General features: G+C 45.0%; 1 protein-coding gene across 5 annotated transcripts in view; it reads left to right on the top strand.

The window, feature by feature from the left end:
- LOC143765040 (gastrula zinc finger protein XlCGF66.1-like) overlaps nucleotides 1-26410 on the top strand; it is a 111291-nt gene that overhangs the window by 18499 nt on the left and 66382 nt on the right. For 3 of the 5 annotated variants that reach the window (XM_077251297.1, XM_077251301.1, XM_077251296.1), the window contains exon 2: nucleotides 10760-10853. The exons of the other annotated variants lie outside the window; for them this stretch is intronic. The gene's annotated coding sequence lies outside the window, so the exon portion shown is untranslated. The remainder of the gene's footprint in view (nucleotides 1-10759; nucleotides 10854-26410) is intronic. 5 annotated transcript variants of the gene reach the window in all.

Raw genomic sequence — 26410 nt, 5'->3', positions numbered from 1 at the left:
CCCCGACTTTTAGCGATAATCGGCCGACTGCACTCGACTCGACTCTGGACAAAATCGGGTTTCCCAAAACCCTACTCGATCTTAAAAAAATGAAAGTCGCTCAACCCTAGTGGCGTCATTGGCTCGAGGGTGCTAAGCATCGTGTGGTGGTCTTGACTGATCACAAGAATCTGATGTATCTCGAGTCTGCTAAACGCCTGAATCCTAGACAGGCCCGTTGGTCATTGTTTTTCTCCCGTTTTGACTTTGTGGTCTCGTATTTACCAGGTTCAAAGAATGTGAAGGCTGATGCTCTTTCAAGGAGCTTTGTGCCTGACTCTCCTGGAGTCGCAGAACCAGTTGGTATTCTTAAAGAGGGAGTAATCTTGTCAGCCATTTCTCCGGATTTGCGACGTGTGTTGCAGAGATTTCAGGCTGGTAGACCTGACTCTTGTCCACCTGACAGACTGTTTGTTCCTGATAAGTGGACCAGCAGAGTCATTTCCGAGGTTCATTCCTCGGTGTTGGCAGGGCATCCGGGAATTTTTGGCACCAGAGATCTGGTGGCTAGGTCCTTTTGGTGGCCTTCCTTGTCACGGGATGTGCGGTCATTTGTGCAGTCCTGTGGGACTTGTGCTCGGGCTAAGCCTTGCTGTTCTCGTGCCAGCGGCTTGCTCTTGCCCTTGCCTGTCCCGAAGAGACCTTGGACACACATTTCCATGGATTTCATTTCAGATCTTCCGGTGTCTCAAGGAATGTCTGTCATCTGGGTGGTATGTGATCGCTTTTCCAAGATGGTCCATTTGGTATCTTTGCCTAAACTGCCTTCTTCTTCCGATCTGGTTCCCTTGTTCTTTCAGAATGTGGTTCGTTTACACGGCATTCCTGAGAATATCGTGTCTGACAGAGGATCCCAGTTTGTTTCCAGGTTCTGGCGATCCTTTTGTGCTAAGATGGGCATTGATTTGTCATTTTTGTCTGCCTTTCATCCTCAAACTAATGGACAAACGGAGCAAACTAATCAGACTCTGGAGGCTTATTTGAGGTGTTTTGTTTCTGCAGATCAGGATGATTGGGTGACCTTCTTGCCGTTGGCTGAGTTTGCCCTTAATAATCGGGCTAGTTCCGCTACTTTGGTTTCGCCTTTTTTTTGCAACTCTGGTTTCCATCCTCGTTTTTCCTCGGGACATGTGGAGTCTTCTGACTGTCCTGGGGTAGATTCCGTGGTGGATAGGTTGCAGCAGATCTGGAATCATGTGGTGGACAACTTAAAGTTTTGCCAACCGCCGCCGTGGTGTGGGTCCCCGACTTCGTGTTGGGGATTTGGTATGGCTGTCTTCTCGATTTGTTCCTATGAAGGTCTCCTCTCCTAAATTTAAGCCTCGCTTCATCGGTCCTTACAAGATATTGGAAATCCTTAATCCTGTGTCCTTTCGCTTGGATCTTCCGGTGTCGTTTGCCATTCACAACGTGTTCCATAGGTCTTTGTTGCGGCAGTACGTTGTACCTGTGGTTCCTTCTGTTGAGCCTCCTGCTCCTGTGTTGGTTGAGGGCGAGTTGGAGTACGTGGTGGAGAAGATCTTGGATTCTCGTCTCTCCAGGCGGAGGCTTCAGTATCTGGTCAAGTGGATGGGCTATGGTCAGGAGGATAATTCCTGGGTGGTTGCCTCTGATGTGCATGCGGCCGATTTAGTTCGTGCCTTTCACGCTGCTCATCCTGATCGCCCTGGTGGTCTTGGTGAGGGTTCGGTGACCCCTCCTTAAAGGGGGGGTACTGTTGTGAATTAGACTTTTTGGGCTCCCTCTTGTGGTCACTAGTGATATTACTCTGGGATTGTCTTTTCTCAGTTTGGCACCCACCTGGGTCGTTAGTCCAGGGGTGTTGCTATATAAACTTCCTGGATTCTCAGTCCAGTGCCTGGCATCGTTGTAATCAGTCCTTTCTGTTTGCTCCTGTCCGCTGGTCCTGGTTCTTGCAAAATTAAGCTAAGTCCTGCTTCCTTGTTTTTTGGTTATTTGCATTGCTCTTATTTTCTGTCCAGCTTGTACTAAATGTGATTCCTGATTTAGCTGGAAGCTCTAGGGGGCTGGTATTCTCCCCCCGGGCCGTTAGACGGTTCGGGGGTTCTTGAATATCCAGCGTGGAAATTTTGATAGGGTTTTTGCTGACCGTATAAGTCATCTTACTATTTTCTGCTATTAGTCAGTGGGCCTCTCTTTGCTAAATACCTAGCTCATTCTTACGTTTGTCTTTTCTTCTTACCTCACCGTTATTATTTGTTGGGGGCTTGTATCCAACTTTTGGGGTCTTTTCTCTGGAGGCAAGAAAGGTCTATCTTTTCCCTTCTAGGGTTAGTTAGTTCTCCGGCTGGCGCGAGACGTCTAGAACCAACGTAGGCACGTTCCCCGGCTGCTGCTATTTGTGGTGCTAGGATTAGATATACGGTTAGCCCAGTTACCACTGCCCTATGAGCTGTTTTTTTGTGTTTGCAGACTTAGTATATATTTCTGAGACCCTCTGCCATTGGGGTCATAACACCCCGGGTTGCGAACGCACCAATCACATGAATAAATATATTCGGTGCGTTCCGCAAACCCTAACAATTTGTTTCGCAATTTCTACTGAACGTGGCAATACCCCATATATGGCTATAGAGTGCTACTCAGCCATGCGGAGAGACTCGGGAGAAGCTGAGCCCTCTTTGCCACTTCAAGTGAATGGGTCTTTGTACATGTCAGTGTGTTTACACAGACCGTGTGTCCGTGGGCAAAACACACTGACGTGTCCATTTTTTGTGTCCTCACGGGCCATAAAACGTCCCGCACACGTACATACACATAACACATATGGATGTCATCCATGTGTCATGCATCAGCGAGTAAGAAGCGTTACAGTAAGCGCCGTTCCCTGGCGCCGGGTACTGAACACAGCTCTGATAATTCTCCCCTGCTCTGCCGGTGATCGGTGCGAGCAGGGGAGAATGATGAAACCTTGCAGCGCTGGGGTCCTGGGTTCAAATCCCACTAAGGACAACATCTGCAAGGAGTTTGTATGTTCTCCCCGTGTTTGCGTGGCATTCCGCCGGGTTCTCTGGTTTCCTCCCACATTCCAAAGACCTACTGATAGGGATTCTAGATTGTGAGCCCCATTGAGGACAGCGGTGATAATGTGTGCAAACTGTAAAGCGCTGTGGAATATGTTAGCGCTATATAAAAATAAAGATTATTATTAATAAGAGACCTTCCCCTGCTGCTACCTATGAATGGGAGTATTCATCTGCCGTTCCTGCGCTGTAAATAAATACAGTAATTTAATCCCTTAGTGATGGAGCCAAATTTTTTAAAATCTGACCAGTGCCACTTTATGTGGTAATAACTCTTGAACGCTTCAACAAATCCCAGTGATTTTGAGATTGTTTTTTCGTGACACATTATACTTTATGATAATGTTAAATTTAGGTCGATATGTTTTGTTTATTTATTAAAAGTATCAAAAATTTGAGAAAAATTTTAAATTAGGTATTTTCAAACTTTGAATGATTATCCCTTTAATTCAGATAGTCATACCATAGTAAAACATTAATAAATAATATTTCCCACATGTCGGCTTTACTTCTGCACCATTTGTAAAATGTTCTTTTATTTTGTTAGCATTTTAGGAGGTTTAAAAATGTAGCAGTAATTTTTCATTTTTTTCAAGGAAATTTACAAAATGTATTTTTTTTAGGAACCTATCCATGTTTGAAGTGCCTTTAGGGGTCCTATGTATTGGTAAACCACCAAAAGTTATACCATTTTAAAAACAGCACCCCCTGACATATTGAAAACTGCAGTCAGGCAGATTATTAACCCTTCAGGTGATTTTCAGGAATTAATGCAAAGTAGCATGACAAAAATGAAAATGTGTATTTTTACCACCTAAATATCACTAACTTCTGAACAGGATACAACAGCCGTCAGACTCTAAGGCCGCTATTTGGCATTGAATTGCCATCGCAAACATCAGGACCACACAATCATGATCTGAGGGCACCAATTGGGATAAAGAGGAAGCCCCCACACTCTGTTAACCATTTATATGAAGTAGTCATTGTTGAGAGCAGCATCTAAGGGGTTAAACAGATATGTACGGTGCCAACACTGATCGTAGCTGAGGCAGCAAGTTGTCAGCTATAGTGTACAGCTGGCAGCTGCTGGATTGTCACCTGTATGGGCAAGCTATTCTCTTATATTTCAGGTCAGTTAAAAGACGTATTGGCGGTCAAAAAATGGGCTTCCCCCCTATTTTTGATAACTAGCTAGACAAAACTCACAGCTGAGTACTGCAACCCTCAGCTGTCAGTTTCAGCAAGGTTGGATATCAAGAATAGAGGGATCCCCACACCATATTTTGCCCCCAGCTGTGAGTTTTGTCTGGCTGGTTATCAAATGGGGGAACCCAAGCAATTTCTTTTTTAATTACTGTATTTATTTACAGCGCTAGAGCGGCAGATGAATACTCCCATCCGCCACTCCTGCTGTCACTGTTATTAGCAGCAGCAGGGGTAGGCTGATGGGAGTAATAGTCCCATCATCCGCCGCCTGCTTTCTTTTATTACTTAAATGTAACTCATCATTCTCCCCTGCTCGGGCCGATTGCTGGCAGAGCAGGGGAGAATGATGAGAGCCGTGTTCAGCACCCGGCGCCAGGGAACATCGCTTACTGTAACGCTTCTTCCCTGACGCCTGTCCTTGTGGTACTGATGCAGCACACGCATGCCACATGTGTGCCGCAAGTATTATACACACGGACACTGACATGTCCGGTACCGGAAATCTCAGGACGTGTGAAAGAGGTGTTGTAGCGGGTTTTTATGTTTGGCTGCTGTCAAACACTAAAAGACGGTTTTTATTGCAAAAAATAGTTTTTGCATCATATTTTGAAAGCTATAATTTTTTTCATATTTCGGCTGACAGTCATGTGAGGTCTTGTTTTTGTGGGACAAGTTGACGTTTTTATTGGTACCATTTTCGGGCACATAACATTTTTTGATCGCTTTCTATTCGATTTTTGGGAGGCAGAATGAACAAAAAATAGCAATTCAGGAAATTCTTTTTGGGGGCGTTTACACCATTCCATGTGTGGTAAAATTGATAAGACAGTTTTATTCTTCGGGTTAGTACGATTACAGCTATACCTCATTTATATCATTTTTTTAATGTTTTGGCACTTTTATACAATAAAAGCTATTTTATATAAAAAATAATTATTTTTGCATTGCTTTATTCTAAAACACAATAACTTTTTTATTTTTCCGCTGATGGAGCTGTGTGGTGGCTCATTTTTTGCAGACAAGATGACGTTTTCAGCCGTGCCATGATTATTTATATCTGTCTTTTTGATCGCGTGTTACTCTACTTTTTGTTCGGCACCATGATGATAAAGCATTGGTTTTTGCCTTTTTTTATGGTGTTCACTAAAGGGGTTAACTAGTGGGACAGTTTTATAGGTCGGGTCATTACGGACGTGGTGATACCAAATATGTGTACTTTTATTGTTTAGATTTTTTTTTTTCATTCAAATATTTATTTAGTGATAGAATAAATATTGATTTTTTTATTTTTTTTATATTTTTACAATTATTTAAAAAACTTTTTTTTTACTTTATTCTGACTTTTACACTTTGTCCCACTATGGGACAATTATTTTTTGCAGGCCGATCTCTTCTATAGCATACAGATGAAGCAGCATCTGCATGCTATAGAAGCTGTCAGCGCTGCACTGACACTGAGAGACTTCCTGATCATGCACTGCGCATGACCAGGAAGTTTCTTCACTCTTGCAACCCAGATGTCGTCATGACGACATCGGGTTACCATGTCAGCGATCGAGATCACGCCACTGGGTCTCCGATGCAAAGGCAGAAGGGCCGTCAGCCCCTGCGCAGGCTTCCGAAATGCTGCGCTTGTGTTCGATCGCAGTATTTCGGGGGTTAAAGTGCCGGGAGCGGTCTGTGACTGCTCCTGGCACCTAGTGCCGGGTGGCAGCTGTCAGAATCAGCTGATACCCAGCAGCGATCGGCCGGGATCCCCCTGTGATCGTGACCGATCGCTGAGACGTACTATTCCATCCATGGTCAAATTGGCCCGGGTCACATGGACGGAATAGTACATCTGATGTCAGAGAGGAGTTAATGTGAGGCTTCAAATGCTCACACATTGCACCATCACACAGAAACATTGTGGTTGTATTTACATGGGCTGCGTTCAGGCCGTTAAATGAGTGTGATCAACAATACTGAAGGCCGAGGAACAATGATGGGGACAGAGCAATTACTAATAGGTCAATCTGTCCCCATACAGCATCATGTTATCAGCAGCACATCTGCAGCTTACACTGGCGATGTGCTACCGAGAACAATGATTTCTGTTCCGGTATAAACAATCCAATCACTTGATAAATAGGCAACATTTTGCTTGATTAGTATAATACACCCCATAGTCCTATACATAGTATAATACACCCCATAGTGCTCCATACAGTACAATGCACACAATAGTCCTCGATATTGTATAATGCAGTCCCCACAAGAGTATAATGCATCCCCCATAGAAGTATTATGCGACCCCATAGAGTATAAATCAGCCCCATAGGAGTATACTTCAGTACCATAAAGTATATTACAGACCCCCCTTAGGAGTATAATGCAGCCCCTATAGTCCTCCTGTATTATGGCCACCACGTACTCACTGATTTAAAAAATTAAATAACTGCAATTCTCTTCTCCTCATTCACCACTTCAGCGCATTTCCTCACCTCAGCAGCTCCATCGCACCCGCAGCATGAGATACAAAGGGGAGATGATGGGAGAGAGAGTGTCATCATTGCTTTCAACAATATTGGCATCAATGATACCGATACAGTTGAATGCGAGTGGGGTCGCTGGCACCAGGCTCCTCTGACTCACCGGCCCCAAAATGGCCACAAAGTGTGCCACTATCAGCAGCACACCACTGGCTGGCAGCCCCTATGGTAGTGGGGACCTTAGGCAGATTCCTAGTGTGCCTGCCCTAATGTCATCCCTGGGAGCAAGGGACATTAACCCCTTGTATTGCCAAGTTTCTAACACTAAGTTTCAGATACAGCTTTAAAGAAGGCTACTACTTGCGATATAATGCAATTTTATTTTAAAGTACAAAATTAAAGGAGTAGTATTATTGAATAGTATGATTGCATACACTTTTGTATATTTTAACATACAAAGATTTAGTACATATAAAGATTAAATACGGTACATATAATGATTAAGTACTTATACTCACATCATCCATCACCAAGAGGCTTTTAAACATCCGTCTAGAACAGTGTTTCCCAAACTCCAGTCCTCACGGACCCCAGAGGTCTTGCTTTCAGGATTTCCATAGTGTTGCACAGGTGAGACAATTCCTGATACCTTGATGATACTTCCACTACTTGCGCAATACTAAGGAAATCCTGAAAACATGACCCGTGGGGTCAGTGAAGACTGGAGTTTGGGAAACACTGGTCTAGAATATTAGAGAAGCAACAACAAGACATAGAACTGCTGGGAAATTCACAACACTGCACGGGCATCCTCACTTATGCAGGTATCACAACACTGTACACGTGTACAGGTACCCAACTTTCTGCTTCTGTCATAAGGTACCGTTACACTAAATGACTTACCAACGATCACGACCAGCGATGCGATCGTTGGTAAGTCGTTGTGTGGTCGCTGGGGAGCTGTCACACAGACAGCTCTCTCCAGCGACCAACGATCAGGGGAACGACTTCGGCATCGTTGAAACTGTCTTCAACGATGCCGAAGTCCCCCTGCAGCACCCGGGTAACCAGGGTAAACATCGGGTTACTAAGTGCAGGGCCGCGCTTAGTAACCCGATATTTACCCTGGTTACCATTGTAAAAGTAAAAAAAACCACTACATACTCACCTTCTGATGTCTGTCACGTCCCCCGGCGTCCACAGGGTTACGCGCTGCTGCCGAGAGCTTCCTGCACTGACTGAATGTGTCAGCGCCGGCAGCAGCGGTGACGTCACCGCTGTGCTCTGCTTTGCGGCCGGCCGGCACTGACACATTCAGTGCAGGGAAGCCGCCGGCGGGGGACGTGACAGACATCAGAATGTGAGTATGTAGTGTTTTTTTTAACTTTTACAATGGTAACCAGGGTAAATATCGGGTTACTAAGCGCGGCCCTGCGCTTAGTAACCCGATATTTACCCTGGTTACAAGTGAACACATCGTTAAATCGGCGTCACACACACCGATCCAGCGATGACAGCGGGTGAGCAGCGACTAAATAAAGTTCTGGACTTCTAGCTCCGACCAGCGATATCACAGCAGGATCCAGATCGCTGCTGCGTGTCAAACACAACGAGATCGCTATCCAGGACGCTGCAACGTCACGGATCGTCGTCGTTCTCGCTGCAAAGTCGCTTAGTGTGAAGGTACCTTTAGTCATGTTTTTCTGGCCTTATATAGTGATTTGCACTATGTGTAAATCTGGTTTCACCCAGCCCCTCCAGTGGCCAGCATTCAAGAAAAGGTGGAATCATCAGACAATGGGCAATAAACCCTTAGAATATAAAAGCCACAAGGATTAGATAAAACCACCACAGACAGAGGTTAAATAAACCTTAGGGTATGTGCACACATCAGGATTTCTTGCAGAAATTTTCCTGACCAAAAAACGGAAATTTCTGCGTTTTTTGACGCGTTTTTTGTGCGTTTTTTCCCAGATGCATAGAATTGCGGGAAAAATGCAGAAAATCTGCAAAATTAGAACATGCTCATTTTTTTACCGCGATGCATTTTTTTTGCGGAACAAAACGCATCCATGTGCACAAAACATGCAGAATGCATTCTAAATGATAGAATGCATAATGCATGCGTTTTTAATGAGTTTTTATAGCATTTTTAGCGCGAAAAAACGCGAAAAAAACGTGAAAAAACCTGAACGTGTGCACATAGCCTTAATGTTTTACAATAACAAACAGAAGCATAGAACTGTGTGGTGAAAGGGCTTCAGGCAATAAGTAAGGCCTCTTTCACACTTCCGTTTTTTGTAATCCGTCGCAATCCGTCGTTTTGGGCAAAAAACGGATCCTGCAAATGTGCTCGCAGGATGCGTTTTTTGCCCATAGACTTTTATTAGCGACGGATCGTGACGGATTGCCACATGTCGCGTCCGTCGTGCGACGGATCCGTCGTGTTTTGGCAGACCGTCGTCACAAACAAACATTCAATGTAACGTTTTTTGTACGTCATGTCCGCCATTTTCGACCGCGCATGCGCGGCCGAAACTCCGCCCCCTTCTCCCCGGACTGCAGAATGGGCAGCGGATGCGTCGAAAAACTGCATCCGCTGCCCACGTCGTGCAGTAAATTCACAACGTCTGTCGGTACGTCGGCCCGACGCATAGCGACGGACCCGTACTGACGGACGTGTGAAAGAGGCCTAAACAGTTCTCAACATCGTGTCACTATGAGCATTGTCTGTCTGTAAATGTATGACCAGAAATGCTGCTTCGTAATGGTGTGAATACATTCTGTATATTTCAGTATGGATTTAAAATAGCCATTTTTATAGTCACACTACACCCCTTCAACACTGTGGACAGAAAGCAGCTTGGCTGGTTCTCAAGTCCACATTAGATCCATTCAGACAACTGAAGGATGAGAGGACAGAAGCTCAAAGAAGTTCTCACAAAATGCGATTAATTCTCTTCTAGTTTCATTCCAACACAAAAATATAGATACAATTTATGACTCCACAAATAGACGATGATCCAGTACTTCAAATAACATTTTATTAACTTTTACTAGATGGTGGCCCGATTCTAACGCATCGGGTATTCTAGAATATGCATGTCCACGTAGTATATTGCCCAGTCACGTACTATATTGCCCAGTCACGTAGTATATTTCCCAGCCACGTAGTATATTGCCCAGCCACGTAGTATATTGCCCAGCCACGTAGGATATTGCACAGCGACGTAGTATACAGACTTAAAATAAAAAATACACATATACTCACCTTCCGAAGGCCCTTTGAAGTCCTGGCCCTGTGTACGGTGCACGGTGCACGCGGCAGCTTCCAGTCCAAGGGTTGGTATGAGCGCAGGACCTGTGATGACGTCACGGTCATATGACCGTGACATCATGGCAGGTCTTTCTTGCATACCATCCTTGCCACCGGAACCTGCAGCTTGCATAGAGCGGTCACCGGAGCGTCGCGAGGAGCGGGAAAGGCGGCCAAAGGTGAGTATATAATGATTTTTTATTTTTTTTATTTTTAACATTAGATGTTTTTACCATTGATGCTGCATAGGCAGCATCAATAGTAAAAACTTGGTCACACAGGGTTAATAGTGGTGGTAACGGAGTGAGTTACCCGTGGCATAACGCGGTCCGTTACCGCTGGCATTAACCCTGTGTGAGCGGTGACTGGAGGGGAGTATGGAGCGGGCGCCGGGCACTGACTGCGGGGAATATGGAGCGGGCGCTGGGCACTGACTGCAGGGGAGTAGGGAGGGACTAATCGGACTGTGGCCATCGCTGATTGGTCGCGGCAGCCATGACAGGCAGCTGGCGAGACCAATCAGCGACTTGGATTCCATGACAGAGGCCGCGACCAATGAATATCCGTGACAGACAGACAGACAGACGGAAGGACAGACGGAAGTGACCCTTAGACAATTATATAGTAGATTCCTTCATTTAAAAAAAATTTGTGTCACAAAAATTATTTCTCATCATCAGAACATTGACAACATCATTGGAGGCAAAAATCCCAGAGAGAATGAAGGTCCAGGGTGCCATTTTGTGAAGTGATACTTCATACTCATAACCTCAGGTAAGAATGAGACCCAAGACCGATATAAACCTCTCTGGAGGAACCGCAACTTTACACACGTCATGAACGGCTTCAGTAATACAACCCCTGGCAAAAATTATGGAATCACCGCCCTTGGAGGATGTTCATTCAGTTGTTTAATTTTGTAGAAAAAAAGCAGTTCACAGACATGGCACAAAACTAAAGTCATTTCAAATGTCACCTTTCTGGCTTTAAGAAACACTAAAAGAAATCAAAAAACAAAAAATGTGGTAGTCAGTAATGGTTACTTTTTTAACCAAGCATAGGAGAAAATTATGGAATCACTCAATTCTGAGGAAAAAAATTAAGGAATCGTGAAAAACAAACAAACAAACAAAAAAAAGACTCCAAAACATCACTAGTATTTTGTTGCACCACCTCTGGCTTTTATAACAGCTTGCAGTCTCCGAGGCATGGAATTAATGAGTGCCAAACAGTACTCATCATCAATCTGGCTCCAACTTTCTCTGATTGCTGTTGCAGATCAGTTTGCAGGTTGGAGCCTTGTCATGGACCATTTTCTTCAACTTCCACCAAAGATTTTCAATTGGATTGAGATCCGGACTATTTGCAGGCCATGACATTGACCTTATGTGTCTTTTTTCAAGGAATGTTTTCAGTTTTTGCTCTATGGCAGGATGCATTATCATCTTGAGAAATGATTTCATCATCCCCAAACATCCTTTCAATTGATGGGATAAGAAAAGTGTCCAAAATATCAACATAAACTTGTGCATTTATTGAAGATGTAATGACATCCATCTCCCCAGTGCCTTTATCTGACATGCAGCCCCATATCATCAATGACTGTGGAAATTTGCATGTTCTCTTCAGGCAGTCATCTTTATAAATATCATTGGAGCAGCACTAGTGATGAGCGAGTGGTCTTCGAGTATTTGTTAGTGTTCGGAGATTTAGTTTTCCTTGCCGCAGCTGAATGATTTACAGCTACTAGCCAGCTTGATTACATGTGAGGATACCCTAGCAACCAGGCAACACCCACATGTACTCAGCCTGTCTAGTAGCTGTAAATCATTCAGCTGCTGCAAGGAAAACTAAATCTCTGAACACTAACAAATACTCGGGAGACCACTCGAGCGTGCTCGGGGAAAACCCGAGCAACGAGTACACTCGCTCATCACTAAACGGCACCAAACAAAAGTTCCAGTATCATCAGTTTCAGTATCATCACCTTGCCCAATGCAGATTCGCGATTCATCACTGAATATGACTTAAGGCCCCGTCACACATAGCGAGATCGCTAGCGAGATCGCTAGCGAGATCGCTGCTGAGTCACAAGTTTTGTGACGCAACAGCGACCTCAGTAGCGATCTCGCTATGTGTGACACGTACCAGCGACCCGGCCCCTGCTGTGAGATCGCTGGTCGTGTCGGAATGGCCTGGGCCGTTTTTTGGTCGTTGAGGTCCCGCTGACATCGCTGAATCGGTGTGTGTGACACCGATCCAGCGATGTCTTCACTGGTAACCAGGGTAAACATCGGGTTACTAAGCGCAGGGCCGCGCTTAGTAACCCGATGTTTACCCTGGTTACCAGCGTAAATGTAAAAAAAACCAAACAGTACATACTCACCATCTGATGTCCGTCAGGTCCCTTGCCGTCTGCTTCCCACACTGACTGAGCGCCGCAAAGTGAAAGTGAAAGTACAGCACAGCGGTGACGTCACCGCTGCGCTCTGCTCTCACTGTACGGCCGGATCTCAGTCAGAGCAGGAAGCAGACAGCAAGGGACCTGACGGACATCAGATGGTGAGTATGTACTGTTTGTTTTTTTTGGTAACCAGGGTAAACATCGGGTTACTAAGCGCGGCCCTGCGCTTAGTAACCCGATTTTTACCCTGGTTACCCGGGTGCTGCAGGGGGACTTCGGCATCGTTGAAGACAGTTTCAACGATGCCGAAGTCGTTCCCCTGATCGTTGGTCGCTGGAGAGAGTTGTCTGTGTGACAGCTCCCCAGCGACCACACAGCGACTTACCAACGATCACGGCCAGGTCGTATCGCTGGTCGTGATCGTTGGTAAATCGCTATGTGTGACGGGGCCTTTACATCCAGTCATTCACAGTCCACGATTGCTTTTCCTTAGCCCATTGTAACCTTGTTTTTTCCTGTTTAGGTGTTAATGATGGTTTTCGTTTAGCTTTTCTGTATGTAAATCCCATTTCCTTTAGGCGGTTTCTTACAGTTCGGTCACAGACGTTGACTCCACTCCACCCATTCGTTCCTCATGTGCTTTGTAGTGCATTTCCTGTTTTGGAGACATACTGTATTTCTTTAAGTTTCCAGTCTTGGCGCTTTGAGGTCTTCCAGTATGTTTGCCTTTCACAACCTTCCCATGTTCTTTGTATTTGGTCCAGATTTTAGACACAGCTGACTGTGAACAACCAACATCTTTTGCAGCATTGTGTGATGATTTACCCTCTAAGGGTACCGTCACACATTGAAATTTTCATCGCTGCGACGGCACGATTCGTGACGTCGCAGCGTCGTATGATCATCGCTCCAGCGTCGTAGACTGCGGTCACACGTTGCAATCACGGCGCTGGAGCGATGCCGAAGTCCCCGGGTAACCAGGGTAAACATCGGGTAACTAAGCGCAGGGCCGCGCTTAGTAACCCGATGTTTACCCTGGTTACCAGCGTAAACGTAAAAAAACAAACCGTACATACTCACCCGTCGGTGTCCTTCAGGTCCCTTGCCGTCTGCTTCCTGCTCTGAGTGCAGCCGTACAGTCTGCTCTCACTTTCCGGCCGGCACTCAGAGCAGGAAGCAGACGTTTTACGTTTACGCTTGTAACCAGGGTAAACATCGGGTTACTAAGCGCGGCCCTGCGCTTAGTTACCCAATGTTTACCCTGGTTACAAGCGAAGACATCGCTGGATCGCTGTCACACACAACGATCCAGCGATGTCAGCGGGTGATCAAGCGACGAAAGAAAGTTCCAAACGATCTGCTACGACGTACGATTCTCAGCAGGGTGTCTGATCGCAGTAGCGTGTCAGACACAGCGATATCGTAACGATATCGCTAGAACGTCACGAATCGTAACGTCGTAGCGATGGAAATTTCAATGTGTGACGGTACCCTTGTTTCAATTGACATCTCTCAAGTTGGAGCCATGATTCATGTCAGTCCACTTGGTGCAACAGCTCTCCAAGGTGTGATCACTCCTTTTTAGATGCAGACTAACGAGCAGATCTAATTTGATGAAGGTGTTATTTTTGGGTATAAAAATTTACAGGGTGATTCCATACTTTTTTTCCTCAGAATTGAGTGATTCCATAATTTTTCCCCTATGCTTGGTTAAAAAAAAGTTACAATTACTGACTACCACATTTTTTGTTCTTGATTTCTTTTAGTGTTTCTTAAAGCCAGAAAGTTGCCATTTGAAATGACTTTAGTTTTGTGCCATGTCTGTGATCTGCTTTTAATCTACAAAATTAAACAACTGAATGAACATCCTCCAAGGCCGGTGATTCCATAATGTGTAATGTGAGATCAGACCCATCCTCTGTGTAATGTGAGAGGAGATCCGTCCTCTATAATGTGAGATCAGATCCGTCCTCTGTGTAAACCCACCAGTACGATGTATTAAGCCTTGGGATCCAGTGAGCTTCACGGATCAGCAATGCTTGTCTGCAGTCTCCCCCTCTGGACTAGCAATTTACCCTTTCAGTGCCACAAAACTAAGTTTTTTTTAAAGGGAACCTGTCAGCAGAATTGTGCAAAGGAACCTACAGACAGTGTCACGTTGGTGCTATTATACTGATTAATATGATACCTTGGCTGATGAAATCCGTCTTGTGGTTTATTTTCAGTTTTGAGTTAATGATATGCTCATGCTCTGGGGCGGCCTGTGGGTGTCTTTGTGGTGCCCTGATTAGATATTCACCAGTATGGCTTCTGACAGGTTACTGATCCCCCACTGACCTGCCCCCTAGTTTACCTAATGAATATTATATATCTAATATATAAAGCTGAATGTGTGTATGTGTGTGTGTGTGTGTGTGTGTATGTCCGGGATTGGCATCTGAACCGTCGCAGCTACAGCCACAAAATTTTGCACAGTCACACGTCTGGACCCCGAGAGCGTCAAAGCTATGTTGTGAGGTGAAATTGTAACCCCGCGCTTTCCAATTCACCAAACAATTTTGCCCCTATCTACATAATGGGGAAAAAATGAAAGGAAAAGTGTTGGAGGCAAATTAACAGCTGCCAGATGTGAACAAGGGGGACTTAAAGAATGAGAGCGATGGCGCCAAAGAGTATATACCGTACAGTTGCTAAGGTGGGGCCCCAACATGGGATAATCACCACACCACCACGGGGATATAAACACACACACAAAATGCGCCACACACTACCACGTGCTCGAACACATATACCACCCTCAGCGCACATTTCACCACACATACACCAACCTCGCCACATAAAAGTCGAAACACAAAAGTCGCCGCTCAAAACTCGCCACGCGCAAAACTCTCCACATGCAAAACTCGCCACACGTGCAAAACTCACCTCATGGAGAACTCGCCACACGCAAAACTTGCACACGCGGAAAAATTGCCACATGCACAAAAGTTGCAACACATGCAAAAGTTGCCTCACACAAAACTTGCACATACTCAAAAGGCACCACAATTAAAACTCGCCACGCGCAAAACTTGCCATGCGCAAAACTTGCTGCACACAACTTGCTACACTAACCTGTCACATGCAACTCGACACACAAAAAGTTGCTACACGCATGTCGCCACACAAAACCCATCTCACAAAAGTCGCTACATGCATGTCGCCACACACAACTCAACACACACAACTTGACACACGAAACTCGCCCTAAAACACACAAAAGTCTGGTATTATCCTTCAAAAATAAAAATCTGTTTAATAAGCAGACAAACTACAAGAGCAACAAATGTACCATATAGGAATCCGGCAGCTGTCAGTCACATGACCTATTATGTGTATGTGTGAGCTAATATATACTGCCAATTTAGCTTACAAATACTGAGGTAAAAATACTGACCAAATAACGTGTGAACGAGGTCTAATACAGGAGGAGATGACATACAGATATATACTATATACAGGAGGAGATGACACACAGGTATATACTATTTACAGGGGAGATGACACACAGGTATATACTATATACAGGAGAGATGACACACAGGTATATACTATATAGAGGAGGAGATGTGTTGTGAATTCTATTTCTGGGCTCCCTCTAGTGGTCACGAGCGGTACTGTGTAGTGTTGTCTTTCTGCAGGTTGGCTGCATCAGCTGGTTCGTTATCCTTGGTTGGTTTCCTATTTAGCTCACCTGGAGACTCAGTTCCTTGCCTGCTATCAATGTATTCAGTGCTCTTCAGGTTCCTTGTGTCTACCTTGCTCCCAGTCTCTCCAAGACAAGCTAAGTTTTTGTTTGATCATTTTTTGATTATCAGTGTTCATTATGTTTTTAGTCCAGCTCGCTAAAATGTGATTTCCTCGCTTGCTGGTTGCTCTAGGGGACTGAGTTTCTCCCCCCACACCGTTAGTTGGTGTGGGGGTTCTTGAAATTTCAGAGTGGATGTTTTGTAAGGGTTTTTTACTGACCGCATAGATTCCCTTTTCTATTTTCTGCTATCTAGTATTAGTGGGCCTCATTTGCTGAATCTGCTTTCACCCCTGTGTATGTGCCTTCCTCTTACCTCACCGTTATTATCTGTTGGGGGCTTCTATATCTTTGGGGATTATTTCTCTGGAGGCAAGAGAGGTCTTTTCTTTCTCTCTAGGGGTAGTTAGTTCCTCAGGCTGGCTCGAGACGTCTAGGATTTTTAGGCACGTTCACCGGCTACTTCTAGTGTGTTTGGATAGGTTCAGATTTGCGGTCAGTCCAATTTGCCACCTCCCTAGAGCTTGTCCTATGTTTGTTACTTAGCTGGAGTAATTTGTGATCCTCTACCACTAAGGATCAGAACAGTATAGCAGGCCCCCTCCCTTGAACTCTGGGTGGTTTTGAGCTCAGCTGCAGACATGAATGTTCAGACTCTAGTGTGGATCATCTTACTGCACGGGTGCAAAGTATTCAGGATTTTGTTATTCGTAGCCCTATGTCAGAACCAAAGATACCCATTCCTGAGTTATTTTCTGGAGATAGATCTAGGTTTCAAAATTTTAAGAATAATTGTAAGTTATTTCTATCTCTGAGACCTCGTTCCTCTGGTGATTCCGCTCAGCAAGTTAAAATTGTTATCTCCTTGTTGCGTGGCGACCCTCAAGATTGGGCTTTCTCTCTGGCGCCAGGAGATCCTGCTTTGCTTAATGTAGATGCATTTTTTCTGGCTCTTGGACTGCTTTATGAGGAGCCTAATCTTGAGAATCAGGCAGAAAAAGCGTTGCTGGCTATCTCTCAAGGTCAGGATGAAGCAGAGGTGTATTGTCAAAAATTTCGGAAATGGTCGGTGCTTACTCAGTGGAATGAGTGTGCCCTGGCTGCAATTTTCAGAGAAGGTCTTTCTGAGGCCGTTAAGAATGTTATGGTGGGGTTTCCCACCCCTACAAGTCTGAGTGATTCTATGGCTTTAGCCATTCAGGTTGATCGGCGTTTGCGGGAGCGCAAATCTGCTCATCCTTTGGCGGTATTTTCTGGACAGAGACCTGAGTCTATGCAATGTGACCGAACTCTGACCAGAATTGAGCGACAAAGTCATAGACGTCAAAATGGGTTGTGTTTCTACTGTGGTGATTCTACTCATGTTATCTCAGCATGCTCTAAACGCTTAAAAAAAATCGCTAAACCTGTCACCATTGGTACTATACAGCCTAAATTTATTTTGTCTGTTACTTTGATTTGTTCTTTGTCGTCCTACCCGGTTATGGCTTTTGTGGATTCGGGTGCTGCCCTGAATCTGATGGATTTGTCGTTTGCCAGGCGCTGTGGTTTTGTCCTGGAGCCTTTGGAATTTCCTATTATCTGCTGACGCCCCCTCTCCCATCATTCCCCGCTCTGCCTGCCGCTGACACTGCGGGTGCGCGATGACGTCATATCATCGCGCACCTGCTGTGTGACCGGGCGGGCAGACTGCGACTGCTGAGAGTGAGACCAGAGCCAGAGCAGCGCGGGACACGAGGAGAGAGGTGAGTAGTGTGTTTGTTTGTTTTTTATCAATGAGTGATGACTGGATTGTGGAGCTATTGGGGGGTGGGGGCTGGCTGCCTGCCTGCCTGCATTACTTTCTATGGGGGCTGCCTGCCTGCATTACATTCTATGGGGGCTGCCTGCCTGCATTACATTCTATGGGGGCTGCCTGCCTGCATTACATTCTATGGGGGCTGCCTGCCTGCATTACATTCTATGGGGGGCTGCCTGCCTGCATTACATTCTATGGGGGGCTGCCTGCCTGCATTACATTCTATGGGGGCTGCCTGCCTGCATTACATTCTATGGGGGCTGCCTGCCTGCATTACATTCTATGGGGGCTGCCTGCCTGCATTACATTCTATGGGGGCTGTGCTGCATTATATTGTATGGTGTCTGCCTGCATTACATTCTATGGGGGCTGGCTGCATTCCATTCCATGGGCCTGTGCTGCATTATATTCTATGGGGCTGGCTGCATTCCATTACATGGGCCTGTGCTGCATTATATTCTATGGGGCTGGCTGCATTCCATTCCATGGGCCTGTGCTGCATTATATTCTATGGGGCTGGCTGCATTCCATTCTATGGGCCTGTGCTGCATTATATTCTATGGGGGCTGTGCTGCATTACATTCTATGGGGCTGTGCTGCATTACATTCTATGGGGGCTGCCTGCATTACATTCTATGAGGGCTGCCTGCATTACATTCTATGGGGGCTGTGCTGCATTATATTGTATGGTGGCTGCCTGCATTACATTCTATGGGGGCTGGCTGCATTCCATTCCATGGGCCTGTGCTGCATTATATTCTAAGGGGCTGGCTGCATTCCATTCCATGGGCCTGTGCTGCATTATATTCTATGGGGCTGGCTGCATTCCATTCTATGGGCCTGTGCTGCATTATATTCTATGGGGCTGGCTGCATTACATTGTATGGTGGCTGTGCTGCATTATATTGTATGGGGCTGTGCTGTATTACATTCTATGGGGCTGTGCTGCATTACATTCTATGGGGCTGTGCTGCATTTTATTCTATGGGGCTGGCTGCATTCCAATCTATGGGCCTGTGCTGCATGATATTCTATGGGGCTGGCTGCATTACATTGTATGGTGGCTGTGCTGCATTATATTCTATGGGGCTGGCTGCATTACATTGTATGGTGGCTGTGCTGCATTATATTGTATGGGGCTGTGCTGTATTACATTCTATGGGGCTGTGCTGCATTACATTCTATGGGGCTGTGCTGCATTTAATTATATGGGGCTGGCTGCATTACATTCTATGGGGGCTGTGCTGCATTACATTCTATGGGGCTGGCTGCATTACATTCTATGGGGGCTGTGCTGCATTACATTCTATGGGGACTGTGCTGCATTACATTCTATGGGGGCTGTGCTGCATTACATTCTATGGGGCCGAACAAAAAAAGGAGTTCTATACGAAAATAAAATTCATAGTTTTATTACCATAACTTGTAAAAAGACATAATAGTCCAAAATTTTATACACAAAATTTACAATCAAAGAAGAAAAGGAGACCCTAGTACAAAAAACATCCGAGTTACAGGCAATAGAAGTGAAAGATACCATGGTAGTAAAAACATAAACAAGCACCCATACTGGCATAAAAAGATGTAATATAGGTAATCAATTTGGTTATACCAGTGTCCAAGTGGACATGTACGCCATATACATAGAGAGCGCTAGTTAGGGTGCAGTTATAACACAAGTGCATTGCAGAATTCCTTACCCATGGTAAAAATAGTTGTTGCCTGGGACTCCGAGTACCCCCTAACGCGCGTTTCGCGTTGCTTTCTCAAAGAGGGAATAGGGTAGTCTAGCAGAAGCATGGTATTTTTATAATGGTGTCCATAAGCCGGCGTTGTAAGTGCGCAGACACTATGGGGACTGTGCTGCATTCAATTCTATGGGGCTGTTCTGTATTACATTCTATGGGGCTGGCTGCATTACATTCTATGGGGGCTGTGCTGTATTACATTCTATGGGGGCTGTGCTGTATTACATTCTATGGGGGCTGTGCTGTATTAACTTCTATGGGGGCTGTGCTGTATTACATTCTATGGGGGCTGTGCTGTATTACATTCTATGGGGGCTGTGCTGTATTATAGTCTATGGGGGCTGTGCTGTATTATAGTCTATGGGGGCTGTGCTGTATTACATTCTATGGGGACTGAGCTGTAATGCTGGATACAGCTGTAATTATATGTTATATAGTCGTGTTACACTCCCCTCACTTCTTGTAGCCTACAAGTGTACAAAGATATTATACAGTCACCATGCGACAAGTGGGCCTGTGTGACTTCAAATGCCAGGGCTGAATTTTAGTCCCAGTCCGGCCCTGGCCACTATTGTCTGATTTGTTTGCTCGGATTAAGGGTGCCAGTTGGTTCACCAAGATAGATCTCCGTGGTGCGTATAACCTTGTGCGCATTAAGCAGGGAGATGAATGGAAAACAGCATTTAATACGCCCGAAGGCCATTTTGAGTACTTAGTGATGCCTTTTGGACTCTCTAATGCTCCTTCTGTGTTTCAGTCCTTCATGCATGACATCTTCCGAGAATATCTGGATAAATTTATGATTGTTTATTTGGATGATATTTTGGTCTTTTCTGATGATTGGGAGTCCCATGTGGAGCAGGTCAGGATGGTGTTTCAGGTCCTGCGTGCTAATGCTTTATTTGTGAAGGGCTCAAAATGCCTCTTCGGAGTACAGAAGGTCTCCTTTTTGGGTTTTATTTTTTTCCCTTCTACTGTGGAGATGGACCCAGTCAAGGTCCAGGCTATTCATGACTGGACTCAGCCCACGTCTGTTAAGAGTCTTCAGAAGTTCTTGGGGTTTGCTAATTTTTACCGTCGTTTCATCGCTAATTTTTCTAGCGTGGTTAAACCTTTGACGGATTTGACCAAGAAGGGTTCTGATGTGACTAATTGGTCTCCTGCGGCCGTGGAGGCCTTTCGGGAGCTGAAGCACCGGTTTTCTTCAGCTCCAGTCTTATGTCAGCCAGATGTCTCTCTCCCCTTCCAGGTCGAGGTTGATGCTTCTGAGATTGGAGCAGGGGCTGTTTTGTCGCAGAGAAGCTCTGATGGCTCTGTGATGAAGCCATGTGCTTTCTTTTCAAGAAAGTTTTCGCCTGCCGAGCGGAATTATGATGTTGGTAATCGGGAGTTGTTGGCTATGAAGTGGGCATTTGAGGAGTGGCGACATCTTGACTGATCACAAAAATCTGATTTACCTTGAATCTGCCAAGCGCCTGAATCCTAGACAGGCTCGTTGGTCGTTGTTTTTCTCCCGTTTCAACTTCGTGGTCTCATACCTGCCTGGTCCGAAGAACGTGAAAGCTGATGCACTTTCTAGGAGTTTTGTGCCTGACTCTCCGGGAGTTTCTGAGCCGGCTGGTATTCTCAGAGAGGGAGTGATTTTGTCTGCCATTTCCCCAAATTTGCGACGAGTGCTGCAGAAATTTCAGGCGGATAGACCTGACCGTTGTCCACCAGAGAGACTGTTTGTCCCGGATAGATGGACCAGCAGAGTTATTTCCGAGGTTCATTCTTCGGTGTTGGCGGGTCATCCTGGGATTTTTGGTACCAGAGATTTGGTGGCTAGGTCCTTCTGGTGGCCTTCCTTGTCGCGGGATGTGCGTTCCTTTGTGCAGTCTTGTGGGATTTGTGCTCGGGCTAAGCCTTGCTGTTCTCGTGCCAGCGGTTTGCTTTTGCCTTTGCCTGTTCCGAAAAGGCCTTGGACACACATTTCCATGGATTTTATTTCGGATCTTCCAGTATCTCAGAAAATGTCTGTCATCTGGGTGGTGTGTGATCGTTTTTCCAAGATGGTCCATTTGGTGCCCTTGCCTAAGTTGCCTTCTTCCTCCGATTTGGTTCCTCTATTTTTTCAGAATGTGGTTCGCTTGCACGGCATTCCTGAAAATATTGTGTCTGATAGAGGATCCCAGTCTGTGTCCAGGTTTTGGCGGACTTTTTGTGCTAAGATGGGCATTGATTTGTCTTTTTCGTCGGCTTTCCATCCTCAGACTAATGGCCAAACCGAACGAACTAATCAGACGTTGGAAACTTATTTGAGATGTTTTGTTTCTGCTGATCAGGATGATTGGGTGACTTTTTTGCCTTTGGCCGAGTTTGCCCTTAATAATCGGGCTAGTTCTGCTACTTTGGTTTCACCTTTTTTCTGCAATTCTGGTTTCCATCCTCGTTTTTCCTCGGGTCAGGTTGAGTCTTCTGACTGTCCTGGGGTGGATTCTGTGGTGGATAGGTTGCAGCAGATTTGGAACCATGTGGTGGACAATTTGAGGTTGTCACAGGAGAAGGCTCAGCGCTTTGCCAACCGCCGCCGCGGTGTGGGTCCCCGACTTCGTGTTGGGGATTTGGTGTGGCTGTCTTCTCGGTATGTTCCTATGAAGGTCTCCTCTCCTAAATTCAAGCTTCGCTTCATCGGTCCTTATAAGATCTTGGAAATCCTTAACCCGGTGTCTTTTCGTTTGGATCTCCCAGCATCGTTTGCCATTCATAATGTGTTCCATAGGTCTTTGTTGCGGAGGTATGTGGTACCTGTGGTTCCTTCTATTGAGCCTCCTGCTCCGGTGCTGGTCGAGGGCGAATTGGAGTACGTGGTGGAGAAGATTTTGGATTCTCATATCTCTAGACGGAGGCTTCAGTATTTGGTTAAGTGGAAGGGCTATGGTCAGGAGGATAATTCCTGGGTTGTCGCCTCTGATGTTCATGCGGCCGATTTGGTTCGTGCCTTCCACGCGGCTCATCCTGATCGCCCTGGGGGTCTTGATGAGGGTTCGGTGACCCCTCCTCAAGGGGGGGTACTGTTGTGAATTCTATTTTTGGGCTCCCTCTAGTGGTCACGAGCGGTACTGTGTAGTGTTGTCTTTCTGCAGGTTGGCTGCATCAGCTGGTTCGTTATCCTTGGTTGGTTTCCTATTTAGCTCACCTGGAGACTCAGTTCCTTGCCTGCTATCAATGTATTCAGTGCTCTTCAGATTCCTTGTGTCTACCTTGCTCCCAGTCTCTCCAAGACAAGCTAAGTTTTTGTTTGATCATTTTTTGATTATCAGTGTTCATTATGTTTTTAGTCCAGCTCGCTAAAATGTGATTTCCTCGCTTGCTGGTTGCTCTAGGGGACTGAGTTTCTCCCCCCACACCGTTAGTTGGTGTGGGGGTTCTTGAAATTTCAGAGTGGATGTTTTGTAAGGGTTTTTTACTGACCGCATAGATTCCCTTTTCTATTTTCTGCTATCTAGTATTAGTGGGCCTCATTTGCTGAATCTGCTTTCACCCCTGTGTATGTGCCTTCCTCTTACCTCACCGTTGTTATCTGTTGGGGGCTTCTATATCTTTGGGGATTATTTCTCTGGAGGCAAGAGAGGTCTTTTCTTTCTCTCTAGGGGTAGTTAGTTCCTCAGGCTGGCTCGAGACGTCTAGGATTTTTAGGCACGTTCACCGGCTACTTCTAGTGTGTTTGGATAGGTTCAGATTTGCGGTCAGTCCAATTTGCCACCTCCCTAGAGCTTGTCCTATGTTTGTTACTTAGCTGGAGTAATTTGTGATCCTCTACCACTAAGGATCATAACAGAGATGACATACAGGTACATACTACATACAGCAGGAGATGACATACAGGTATATACTATATACAGGAGGAGATGACACACAGGTATATACTATATACAGGAGCAGATTACCTACAGGTATATAGTATATACAAGAGGAGATGACATACAGGTATATGCTATGTATAGGAGGAGATGACATACAGGTATATACTATATACAGGAGGAGATGACACACAGATATATACTATATATAGGTGAGATGACACACCGGTATATACTATATACAGGAGGAGATTACATACAGGTATATACTATATACAGGAGGAGATGACATACATGTATATACTATATACAGGGGACATGACACACAGCAGGTATATACTATATACAGGGGAGATGACATACAGGTATATACTATATACAGGAGATGACATACAGGTGTATACTATATATAAGGGAGATGACAAACATGTATACAGTATACTGAGGTGAAAATGAGAGGTGTGAGGTGAAAATGAAAAGGTGTGAGTGCAAAATGAGAGGAGTGAGGGAAAATAGTGGAGTGATTGGAAAATGATAGATGTGAGGTCGAAATGACAAGTGTTAGGGGGGAATGAGAGGAGTGAGGGGGAAAATAAGAGGAGTGAGGGGGAAAATGAGAGGTGTGAGGGAGAAAATGAGAGATGTGAGGGGGAAAATGAAAGATGTGATGGGGAAAATGAGAGGCCTGATGGGAAAATAAGAGAAGTGAGGTGCTATAACTAACCACAGATATTTACTATGCCCAGGCAACGCCGGGCTCTTCAGCTAGTATATATATATATATATATATATATATATATATATATATATATATATATATATATCTTGAAAAAAATCACCTTATGCAGGTAGGCACCAGTGACGGCACCTGCGCTGCAGCATAATCGCATATGTACTGCGATTACAAAAAAAAATCATTTGAAAATGGCAACTGCCAAGCCTGCTCAGTAGCAGCTATCGGTGTATATAGAGGTGATCAGATAGTTGCTACTGCGCAGGTTCCAGTGGCGCCATCTTGGAAGAGGATTTTTTTTTCTCTAGCAAAATGGCGCCGCCAGCGACTGCGCAGGAGGGGCTATCTGATCACCTCTATATTCACCGATAGCTGCTACTGTGCAGTCGTGGCGGGCGCCATTTTCAAATGGATTTTTTTTTTTATATCGGGATAACCTCAACCATATTAATTATATACACAGTACATATGCAATTATGCTGCAGCTCAGGTTGCCACGGTCGGTTCCAGCCTGCAGAAGGTTTTTTTTTTTTAAAGATACACTACCGTTCAAAAGTTTAGGGTCACCCAGACAATTTTGTATTTTCCATGAAAATTCATACTTTTGTTATTCAAATGAGTTGCCAAATTAATTGAAAATGTAGTCCAGACATTGACAAGGTTCGAATAAAAGATTTTCTTCTTCAAACTCTGCTTTCGTCAAAGAATGCTCCCTTTGCAGCAATTACAGCATTGCTGACCATTGGCGTTCTAGCAGTTAATTTGCTGAGGTAATCTGGAGAAATGTCACCCCATGCTTCCAGAACCTCCTCCCACAAGTTGGTTTGGCTTGATGGGCACTTTTTGCGTACCATACGGTCAAGCGGCTCCCACAACAGCTCAATGGGGTTGAGATCTGGTGACTGCGCTGGCCACTCCATTACAGATAGAATACCAGCTGCCTGCTTCTTCCCTAAATAGTTCTTGCATAATTTGGAGGTGTGCTTTGGGTCATTGTCCTGTTGTAGGATGAAATTGGCTCCAATCAAGCGCTGTCCACAGGGTATGGCATGGCGTTGCAAAATAGAGTGATAGCCTTCCTTATTTAATATCCCTTTTACCTTGTACAAGTCTCCCACTTTACCAGCACCAAAGCAACCCCAGACCATCACATTACCTCCACCATGCTTGACAGATGACGTCAGGCACTCTACCAGCATCTTTTCAGTTGTTCTGCGTCTCACAAATGTTCTTCTGTGTGATCCAAACACCTCAAACTTGGATTTATCTGTCCATAACACTTTTTTCCAATCTTCCTCTGTCCAATGTCTGTGTTCTTTTGCCCATATTAATCTTTTCCTTTTATTAGCCAGTCTCAGATATGGCTTTTTCTTTGCCACTCTGCCCTGAAGGCCAGCATCCCAGAGTCACCTCTTCACTGTAGACGTTGACACTGGCGTTTTGCGTGTACTATTTAACCCTTCAAGTCGCGGCCCCTTTTTCGTTTTTGCGTTTTCGTTTTTCACTTCCCTCCTTCCCAGAGCCATAACTTTTTTATTTTTCCGTCAGTATGGTCATGTGAGGGCTTATTTTTTTCGGGACGAGTTGTACTTTTGAACGACACCATTGGTTTTACCATGTCTTTTACTAGAAAACGGGAAAAAAATTCCAAGTGCGGTGAAATTGCAAAAAAAAGTGCAATCCCACACTTGTCTTTTGTTTGGCTTTTTTGCTAGGTTCACTAAATGCTAAAACTAACCTGCCATTGTGATTCTCTAGGTCATTATGAGTTCATAGACACCTAACATGTCTAGGTTATTTTTTTATCCAAGTGGTGAAAAAAAAAATGCAAAACTTTGCTTTAAAAATAAATAAAAAAAATGCCATTTTCCGATACCCGAAGCGTCTCCATTTTTCGTGATCTGGGGTCGGGTGAGGGCTTATTTTTTGCGTGCTGAGCTGACGTTTTTAATAATATCACTTTTTTGCAGATACGTTCTTTTGATCGCCCGTTATTGCATTTTAATGCATCGCCCGTTA

Source organism: Ranitomeya variabilis, chromosome 4 (genome assembly GCF_051348905.1).
Source record: "Ranitomeya variabilis isolate aRanVar5 chromosome 4, aRanVar5.hap1, whole genome shotgun sequence".
Classification (NCBI taxonomy): Eukaryota; Metazoa; Chordata; class Amphibia; order Anura; family Dendrobatidae; genus Ranitomeya; species Ranitomeya variabilis.
Note: the sequence above shows the minus strand (reverse complement) of the source record. Positions and strands in the feature narration are given on the sequence as shown.